General features: G+C 34.6%; 1 pseudogene; it reads right to left on the bottom strand.

Moving 5' to 3' along the window:
- Nucleotides 1–8696: 8696 nt before the first annotated feature.
- On the bottom strand, nucleotides 8697–9625 carry LOC123946432 (annotated as a pseudogene).
- Between the last annotated feature and the right edge of the window lie 659 nt (nucleotides 9626–10284).

Genomic DNA, 10284 nt, shown 5'->3' with positions numbered 1-10284 from the left:
CAGGAGATAAAAATTGTGGTAAAATATGGAGGAAAGGGAATCCTTGTGCACTGTTGTTGAGAATGTAAATTGGTGCAGCCACTGTGGAAATAGTATAGAGTTTCCCCCAAAATTTAAAAATAGCACTGGGGTGCCTGTGTGGCTCAGTGAGTTAAAGTCTCTGCCTTCGGCTCAGGTCATGACCCCAGGACTCTGGGAATGAGCCCTGCATTGGGCTCTCTGCTCGGCAGGGAGCCTGCTTCCCCCTCTTCTCTCTGCCTGTCTCTCTGCCTATTTGTGATCTCTTTCAAATAAATAAATAAAATCTTTAAAAAAATAAAAATAAAAATAGTACTAGCATAGGATCCAGCAATCCCTATTCAAGGTATATATCCAAAGGAAATGAAAACAGGGATTGAAAAGATACATGAGTTGCATTTTTGTTGAAGCATTATTCATAATAGCTGGGATATGGAAACAACCTAAAAGGTTATCAACATATGAGTGGGTAGGGCGCCTGGGTGGCTCAGTGGGTTAAGCCGCTGCCTTCGGCTCAGGTCATGATCTCAGGGTCCTGGGATCGAGTCCCACATCAGGCTCTCTGTTCTCTACTTGGCAGGAGCCTGCTTCCCTTACTCTTTCTCTCTGCCTGCCTCTCTGCCTACTTGTGATCTCTCTCTCTCTCGCTGTCAAATAAATAAAATCTTAAAAAAAAAAAACAAAAAAAACATATGAGTGGGTAAAGAAAATGTAGTGTGTATATGTACAATAGAATATTATTCAACCATAGGGAAGATGGAAATCCTGTTTTTTGTGACAACATGGATGGTACTTGGGGGCATGACGCTAAGCAAGATAAGTTAGACAAAGAAATATAAATACTGCATGATATCACTTATATGTGGAATCTAAAAACATAAAAAAGAATCAATAACAGAGTGTAAGAAAAGTTGTTGCTGGGACTGGGGGATGAGGAAAATAGGCAGAGTTTGGTAAAAGCATAGGAACTATAAGGTGAATAAAGTCTGAAGACCAAATGTATGACATGGTGACTATATTTGATAACACTGTGTTGTATAACTAAAATTTGCTGAGAGTAGAACTTAAATGTTCTCACCAAAAAACCAAATAAACCCCAAAAGCCTTGAACCCAAAACCAAAAAGTCAAACCAAAACATTTGATGATATATGAACTGTGATGATTTCATATATGCAGAAAGCCCATTGTTCCCATGGTGGGAGCCATTTTGGAGGACAGAGTCTTGAGAGAGCAGTGTATCGTTGAAACCATCTAGACAGTATGTGATTAAACCCAGCTAAAGCTTCTACATAAACTTTTACATTCTGGAGGAGATGGGTGTAGAGATTTAATCAACTTGCAGTGACTGATGACAAGCCTCATATATAATATATTCTCCTGCTTGTTGAAACTACAGTTTATCAGCCTGGAGTGGCCTGCATCTTTTGGTCCCTCCTTTCCCTTTGTGTAATGGGACCAGTTTCAGATTTCACCTGGAAAGCTTCTGAAATTGTGAATCAACAACTTTTTAAAATTAAAAAAAAAATTATAAAAGGGCATTAGTTTCCACAGTGGTACATTTAGATAATTTCAAGGTATATTAAGAAAATCAGCTCATTTATAGGGCACTCTAATGACAAATCATGATTCATTTATTCCCAATTTATGTTTTATTTTTATCTGCACATTGGGTTAGAATTACTTGTATTTGTATTTTACTGCTGACTGAAGATACATCCTAAAGTTAAACTTCTAAAGACTTAATTTTTCTTTGTAATTTGGTTGCTGATAAAATGCAAATATACTCAAATAGTTATGGGCTTTCTGTATCCATTACTTAAGATTTTGAGATCTAGCATTATTCTAATTTTTGAACCCATGTTTTCTTCTCTAAACAACTTTTTCCTGACACATTTCTTTTCCTCTCTCTCCTGCATGAATTTTTTGTCTAAACTTCGTGGTCATTGTCTATTGCTATTGGTGAGAAATTTGTTGTTTGAAATGTTAAGATATGTTGAGTGTGACATTCATAGGATTGTATGACATCATCAGTATTATTTTTTTTTACTTTTAACTTGTTTGGCTAAAATTTAAACATTCCAACATCTTGGTTCCAATGTCATTAAGTCAAAAAAAAAAGTCAGATTTAAAATATTAATCACATTCGCCAAGCACTATTTACTTTCACTATTACTCAGTTTTGTCATCTGTGAAGTGGAAATAATAATAGTGTCCTTTATATGCCATTTTAAAAAAACTAAATTCTATATATCTGAAACTTAGAAAGTGCCTAGCTTGTTATAACTATATGCTCCCTATTTCAATGTTCTTATTCACAGTAATTTTCCTTTTGTTATTCACCCTCCATTATTCTTTACCACGTTGTAATCATACATTTGACTCCATTGTTCTTTTTATAAAATTTTCTATTTATTTATTTCAGTGAAGAAGGCAAAGGGAGAGGGGGAGGAAAAGAATCTCAAGCAGACTCCCTCCTGAGTGCAAAGTCTGACACGGGGCTTGATTTCATGACCCTGAGATCATGACCTGAGCTGAAACCAAGAGTGGGTTGCTCAGACAACTGAACCACCCAGGTGCCCCACCCCTGTTGTTCTAATAAAACCATGTTTACCAAAGTTTATCAAAGATCCCCCATTTTGATATAAAATAGTAGAAGACATCTATGTAGAATGGAACTGAATGAAATTATGATATATGGATTGGATATCATTCAATGTAATCAATTCTTTGTCCTATTCCAGTATCACCCTGAAAATGTACATTATTTTGAGGCCAATGTGGTGCTTTTTATCTAGAAGAGTATCTATAAGTAACACAGTTCCATATATATTCAACACCTAAAAAATTTACTGGCAAAATTTTTTAAAAAAGATTTATTTATTTATTTGAGAGAGAAACAGAGAGAGGAAGAGAAAGATAGAGGGAGAGAGAGGAGGACGAAAGGGAGAAGGACAAGCAAACACTGTGCAGAGTGAGGAGCTCCATCTCATGATTCTGAGATCATGACCTGAGCCAAAATCAAGTCCTTATTGGTAAAAAATTTAAGTCAAATTTTCCAGCTGAAGCTACATTATTTTTAATTGGGATACAGCTAAAACTGCTTGGATATTGAATTTACTTATTTAACTTGCTGTATTCTGAGTCTAACATTTTGACTTTTGTTTTTGATTTTTTTTTTTCTGGCTAGTGTGGTAAGTCTTATCATGAAGAATCACTACTCTGATTATATTCATTATATTCACTCCTGAAAAAAGTGGTAATTTCCTTCTCTTTGCCTAACCTGTCAATCAGAGGAATAGTAGTATGTTCATGAGGAGTAATTGTATGTTCATTCATACTGTTTTTGCTTTCTTGATGAATCCCTCAGTGGGATATTAAACCCAGAAGCCAGGGTCTTTGAAATTCTAAATTTGTGGCATTATGCTTAGATCCCCCTCCCTCTACTAACACAAACTAAATACTATGCTGGCTTTTAAAATATTTTCAAAATGAAATCAGGGTTTCCCAAAATAGTAGATTTCCTACAATTTGAACTGGAGGTTCCAGTTCATTTACTATGTGAAATGTTTTGCTATATTGCTTTATAATATTTTCTCCATATTGAGATGGGGACAGTACCAGCTCTGATCATGTGCCTAAATGCCAGAGTTGAATCCAAGGGATGACAGTCACTATCAAAAAAAAGGGGCATGGAGTTGCTCATGGTTTGCTTGAGAGTTAGAATGCTCCCATAAATGTAGGTCCACTCCTAACATTTACAATGGATCATTTCTATGATGAAATGATCAGTTCATCACAGTGAGGACCATTTCTGCAGCCCACCCCCATCCCTGAATCTATTCTTCCCAATGTACAAAGACTTGGGCTTCTCTGGAAATGAATACAACCGAACTGATTCTGAGAATCATTTTTCTTCCAGTCATTAAAACTATACTTCCGTAAGAACTCTGACATTACAATGCAGGTGTTGAGTATAACTGATCTGAATTTTTATTGACTGATTGCTGTTTGTATGATATGTAAAAGGTTTTAAAATTTGATTTCTAATAAGATAATGCAATGTGGGCCAAGTTGTTAAGGTTTTTTTTTTTTTTTTTTCATTGAGCAGGGCATCTTCATGTATCTCAAGTTATACTACTTTTGGATGACTTCCTATTTATTGGTACATACAAATGATCAATGAGTATAAGCTATCCCAAAGTAATACATTTTAAAAATAACATTTTGTTAATATCCATATTAAAACTCACATCTTTTAGTTTTATACAGTCAGAGAAAATCCATTTCCCAGAGACAACATAACCCAATTATCACCAAAAGAGAATATAACTGAAAGGACAGAATTGATAATATTTATTTATACTTCTAGTGATTAATTGTAACCTTTAGATGTTTATCTACAATTATTCTTACAGCTACAAATTTGAAAATAAATTTAATGTTGAAAATCTGCATGACAGCTTCTGCTCACTGCTGATTGAATCCATGGATACAGTTACAGAATCCTTGTGACTTAATCAATTGCATAAACTTCCTCAAGATAGATGTGCTGTCATAAGCCCAGGACATATATATATATATATTTTTTTTACTTTCCATCACTAAAAAGAAAGGCTAGTACAAAGGAACTTCCAGTAGCTTTGGAAAATTTGATGTTTTAAACTATCTTTGTTAGCATATAGAAATGCAACTAATTTTTGTTATTGATCTTATATGCTGCAAACTGGCTGCACTTAGTTCTAATAGTTGTTTGTGGATTTTCTATATACTAAATCATGTCCCTTCTTCATTTCCTGTCTTTTTTCTTTTCTTTCTTTCTCCCTCTAATTACCCTGGGAAAAAACCCTCTAGTACAATGTTGAATAGAAGTGGTGAAAGCAGATAACCTTTTGTTAACTGATCTTAGGGAGAAAACATTCAACCTTTCCCCATTAACTATGGGATACCTGTAGATGCTTTTATGAAGTTGAGGAAGTTACCTTCTATTCCTAGTCTTTCAAGTGTCTTTATCACAAAGGGTGCTGGATTTTGTCCAATCTTTTTACTGTGTCACTTGAGATAATCATGTGTATAATATGTAACATTTACACATTCAGAGAGGTTTTCTTTTTTGCATTTTTTTGGTTTATCTTTTATTGATCAGCAGTTAACAAAAAAACCCTGCAACATATTTTTTTTTGGCTTGGTAATACACATTTAATATTCTACCATTTTGTAGATGAAAATCTATTTGAAAGAAATTTTCTTTATTTTTACCCAAATGTATATACCAAAACCTTCATATATAAGTGGGATTATATGATCAGTGTTTTATTTTGATTTTTTCCTTCATCTCCTTCTACCCATTCTTCTTTCTAATTACATTGTTTAGTTTCTGCTTCAGATAACCTTCATTAAAATTTGTTTTCCTTTAATATTTTATATGTTCAGTGATTATATGAAAATAAATATTCTGCAATACATAAATAATCTATAAATTCACACAGACACATGCTTATACTAAAATTTTCCAACCTGGAATACTGGCTGACTTTCTTTTGTTCTAGTCAAATTTCATATTCTTTTAAGAGATTTTATACTTTCCATATATATATATATATATATATATATATAGTGCACTTCTTTTACTTTTTTTTCCATTTTATTTATTTTTTCAGCATAACAGTATTCATTGTTTTTGCACAACACCCAGTGCTCCATGCAAAACGTGCCCTCCCTATTACCCACCACCTGTTCCCCCAACCTTCCACCCCTGACCCTTCAAAACCCTCAGGTTGTTTTTCAGAGTCCATAGTCTCTTATGGTTCGCCTCCCCTTCCAATTTTTTTTTTTTAATAAACATATAATGTATTTTTATCTCCAGGGGTACAGGTCTGTGAATAGCCAGGTTTACACACTTCACAGCACTCACGATAGCACATACCCTCCCCAATGTCCATAGCCCCCTCCCCCTCTCCCAATCCCACCTCCCCCCAGCAATCCCCAGTTTGTTTTGTGAGATTAAGAGTCATTTATGGTTTGTCTCCCTCCCAATCCCATCTTGTTTCATTTATTCTTCTCCTATCCCCCTAACCCCCCATGTTGCTTCTCCATGTCCTCATATCAGGGAGATCGTATGATAGTTGTCTTTCTCCGATTGACTTATTTCACTAAGCATGATATGCTCTACTTTCATCCACATCGTCACAAATGGCAAGATTTCATTTCTTTTGATGGCTGCATAGTATTCCATTGTGTATATATACCACCTCTTCTTTATCCATTCATCTGTTGATGGACATCTAGGTTCTTTCCATAGCTTGGCTATTGTAGACATTGCTGCTATAAACATTCGGGTACACGTGCTCCTTTGGATCACTATGTTTGTATATTTAGGGTAAATACCCAGTAGTGCAATTGCTGGGTCATAGGGTAGTTCTATTTTCAACATTTTGAGGAACCTCCATGCTGTTTTCCAGAGTGGTTGCACCAGCTTGCATTCCCACCAACAGTGTAGGAGGGTTCCCCTTTCTCCGTATCCTCGCCAGCATCTGTCACTTCCTGACTTGTTAATTTTAGCCATTCTGACTGGTGTGAGGTGATATCTCATTGTGGTTTTGATTTGTATTTCCCTGATGCCGAGTGACGTGGAGCACTTTATAGTGCACTTCTTTGTTAAATTTATTCTCTTGGTAATTAAACCAAGATCACATTTTATGACCAAAATAACATTTGCTCATTGATTTCCTGTTGCTTTTTGCTATTAAAGTCTCCTGCTTTTTAAAATAGTTTCCATTTTTTCAGTTAGAATACCAAATTCCCTTACTAGTTCCATTAGTTTCCTATTAGTTCCTTGAGTTTTCCTTGTATGTAAGAATGCCCTCAATATAAAAAAAAAGATATATCAAATATCATCAACTTTAAGACAACATCAATTGTAAAGCATGCCATTATACTATTTATCACAATTGAAAAGAAAATGTTGACAATTAGCCTATGAACAATGGTAGATGCCATCCATTGTATGAAATGTCTGAATTTCAGAAAAGCAAAATATGAATAATAATTTAAAATCAAGGAAATGCCATTGTTTTTATTCTTTCCCATATATATCATTATAATTTTGTTTTCTTATGTCATCATCCAAGATCTAATAAAATATGGGGCATTTGTGATTTTTACTCATCACATTCATTGGGATGGGGTTTATTTGTGCTATTAGAGTTTACAAAGAACTGGGTTTTGAATTTTTTAGACTTATTTAATTGATTTGAGTTTCTACCCACAGTAACATTTTTCATTCACTTTTGTTTTCAAAGTTGTTTTTTTTTTTTCAAATTCATTAGTATAAATTCTTCACTTTTGGTCACTTATATATTTATTTAAGATAACAGAATTCCTTCTAACTACAGCTTTTTCAGTGATCCAAATAATTTGTGATGGCATGTCTGCATTTCATTACTTTCCAGATAACAATTAGTTAATTTGATGTAAATTCCTTAATTTCCAAGGAATTATATTATGTGGATTTTTCATTCTTTACAGGTAAAACTTGTATATTATAGTTATTATGGCAGAATTTGGACTATGAGAGCTTAATTTGTATTAGATGTAGGCACAGGCTATCAAATACACTGGGGAATGTTTTCCCCTTGACTCAGAGCTCTATACCCAGCAGATGATATTTTTTTCAGAAACAAAGTAATCTTTCTGTGAAAATGAACTTGGTTTTCCAATTCAAACTTTCACTGAATGTGCAGCTATTGTGATGTCCCAAGTATTTTCCACATTAATCCTGAGACTTTAAGCCTAAGCCTTCGTGATCCATAATGCGATGTCCTGTGCCCACCCTCCAGTCTATGCTCACCTCAGCACCCAGTAGTCATTTTGTAGATTATTACCATGCTTTTAGTTGAATCTTTATTTTTGATATCTCCTGTTGACCGCTTTGCGATAATTTCAGCTATAGAGTTAAGAAAATATTTATTACATTTTATCCAGTGTTTCTGTGTGTTCATTATAGTGTATTTTCATCTATTTTCTCAATATTGGAAATGCCATTACTCTTCTTCACATGCATTTTAAATTCTGTGATTATTCATCCATTTTAGACATTTTACCTATAATTACTATTATTACGTGTGTTTACATATCATTATTGTGTATATTGAAGAGCTACAAACAATTTTACCCTATATTTCCCCAAGGAATAACTCTTATTATATATTGTAACAAAATTAAGAAGTTAATTTCCCTTCAGAATGTTTTTTTAGAAATTGAAATGCAAAACTACCAAATATTGGTTTGAAAAATCAAAACACAAGAATGGCATGAGCAGAGCTCAATGGAGGTTGGTTTAAAAAGTGTTGAGAAAATTAATGTGACAGAAATATATGTTATTGGAGCGCCTGGGAGGCTCAGTGGGTTAAAGCCTCTGCCTTCAGCTCAGGTCATGATCCCAGAGTCCTGGGATCGAGCCCCACATCGGGCTCTCTGCTCAGCAGAGAGCCTGTTTCCTCCTCCTCTCTCTCTCTCTCTCTCTCTGCCTACTTGTGATCTCTGTCAAATAAATAAATAAAATCTTTAAAAAAAAAGAAATATATGTTATTAAATAACAAGATTATAGACTTCAAAATAAAATGTCTGTGGACATTTATTCTTGTTTTCGAGATATTTTAAAAATAATATATTTTTTTACTTAATTGAGAGAAAGGCAAATTCTTTTGACTGAGTCCTCAAAGACTTTCTTAACTTGATTGTTTCTCAAAGTATAAATAAATCGGTTCAATATAGGTGAAATAGAGACAATGAGCAGTGAAACCACTTTATTAATGGTCACTTTTTCCTTTGCTGTAGGATTCATATAGATGAAAATGCATCTGCCATAGGTGATGGAGACCACAATCATGTAGGAAGAACAGGTTGAAAAGGTCTTTTTCCTTTGTCGAACAGAAGAGAATCTAAAAATTGTTTTGATGATATAAGCATATGACAGAACCACACATGTAAGTGTAATATTCAAGGTCAGTGCAGCACAGATTATAACTGTCCATTCCACGAACCATGTACTGAACATGAGATTTTCACTAAGGGAAATGCATCACAGCAAAAATGATCAATTATGTTAGAGTCACAAAATTTTAGATTTAAACCCAGGCTAAGTGGTGGGATTATTATACATAAACCAGCCATCCAAGAACAGATGATGAGAGTCCTGCAGGCACTGTTGCTCATGATGATCACATAATGCAAAGGTTTGCAGATGGCCACATAGCGGTCATAGGACATGGCAGCTAGCATAAAAAACTCTGATACCCCACAGAGGTCAGTAAAAAACACTTTGATGACACAAGCATTGTAGGTAATAATGTTGTCATCTGTTGCTATGCTATACAAATATCTGGGAATGGCAGATATGAATGAGATCTCCAAGAAGGAGAAATTTTTTAAGAAGAAATACATGGGTGTTTTAAGGTGGGAACCCACAAATGTGAGTGTAATGATGGTCAAGTTTCCAGTTACACTCAGTGTGGAGGTCAGAAAGAGAAAGATAAAAATCAGAACTTGCAGCTCAGGGTCATCCGTAAGTCCCAGCAGAATGAATGTTGTTATTGTACCGTTTCTCATCACTGACTTCTGACTTCTCTCCAATCTGCATGTGATATTCAGATAAATGTTCTCATTGATTATAGGTTCTTTTAACTGTTCTAAAATATAATGTATACAAGTTTTTATATTTAATTCTGTTTTTAATATAAATATATATTATATGTATATTTACATTTTATGCCTATCCTGTACTTAGGATTTTCCCATGTGACCAAGTAGATTACTGAAAGAGTGTCATTTTAAGGGTAGAAAAGTTCTTCCCTATTGAGAAACTGAGTCACAAAATTTCACGCTCAATTTCGTGTCTTTTCTTGACACTTTGGGTCTTTCTAGAAAAATAGTGCTAATATAACTTGGGTTCACTATATAAACACTAGAGCAAAACAAGAGGTCTTTAGGGATACCTGAGTGGCTCAGTAGGTTGGGCATCTGCCTTCAGCTCAGGTCATGATCCAAGGGTCCTGGGATCAAGTCCTACATTAGGCTCCTTGCTCAGCAGGGAGCCTCCTTCTCCCTCTGCCTGCCTCTCATCTGCTTGTGCTCTCTCTCTCTCTGACAAATAAATAAATAAAATCTTTAAAAACAAAACAAAACTAGAGGTCTTTGTTCCAAAAGAAGATTTTTGTTCTTTGGTGTGTTTTTAGGTTAAGTGAGCTTAATTCTTACGAGCAACTTCA

Source organism: Meles meles, chromosome 7 (genome assembly GCF_922984935.1).
Source record: "Meles meles chromosome 7, mMelMel3.1 paternal haplotype, whole genome shotgun sequence".
NCBI lineage: Eukaryota > Metazoa > Chordata > Mammalia > Carnivora > Mustelidae > Meles > Meles meles.
Note: the sequence above shows the minus strand (reverse complement) of the source record. Positions and strands in the feature narration are given on the sequence as shown.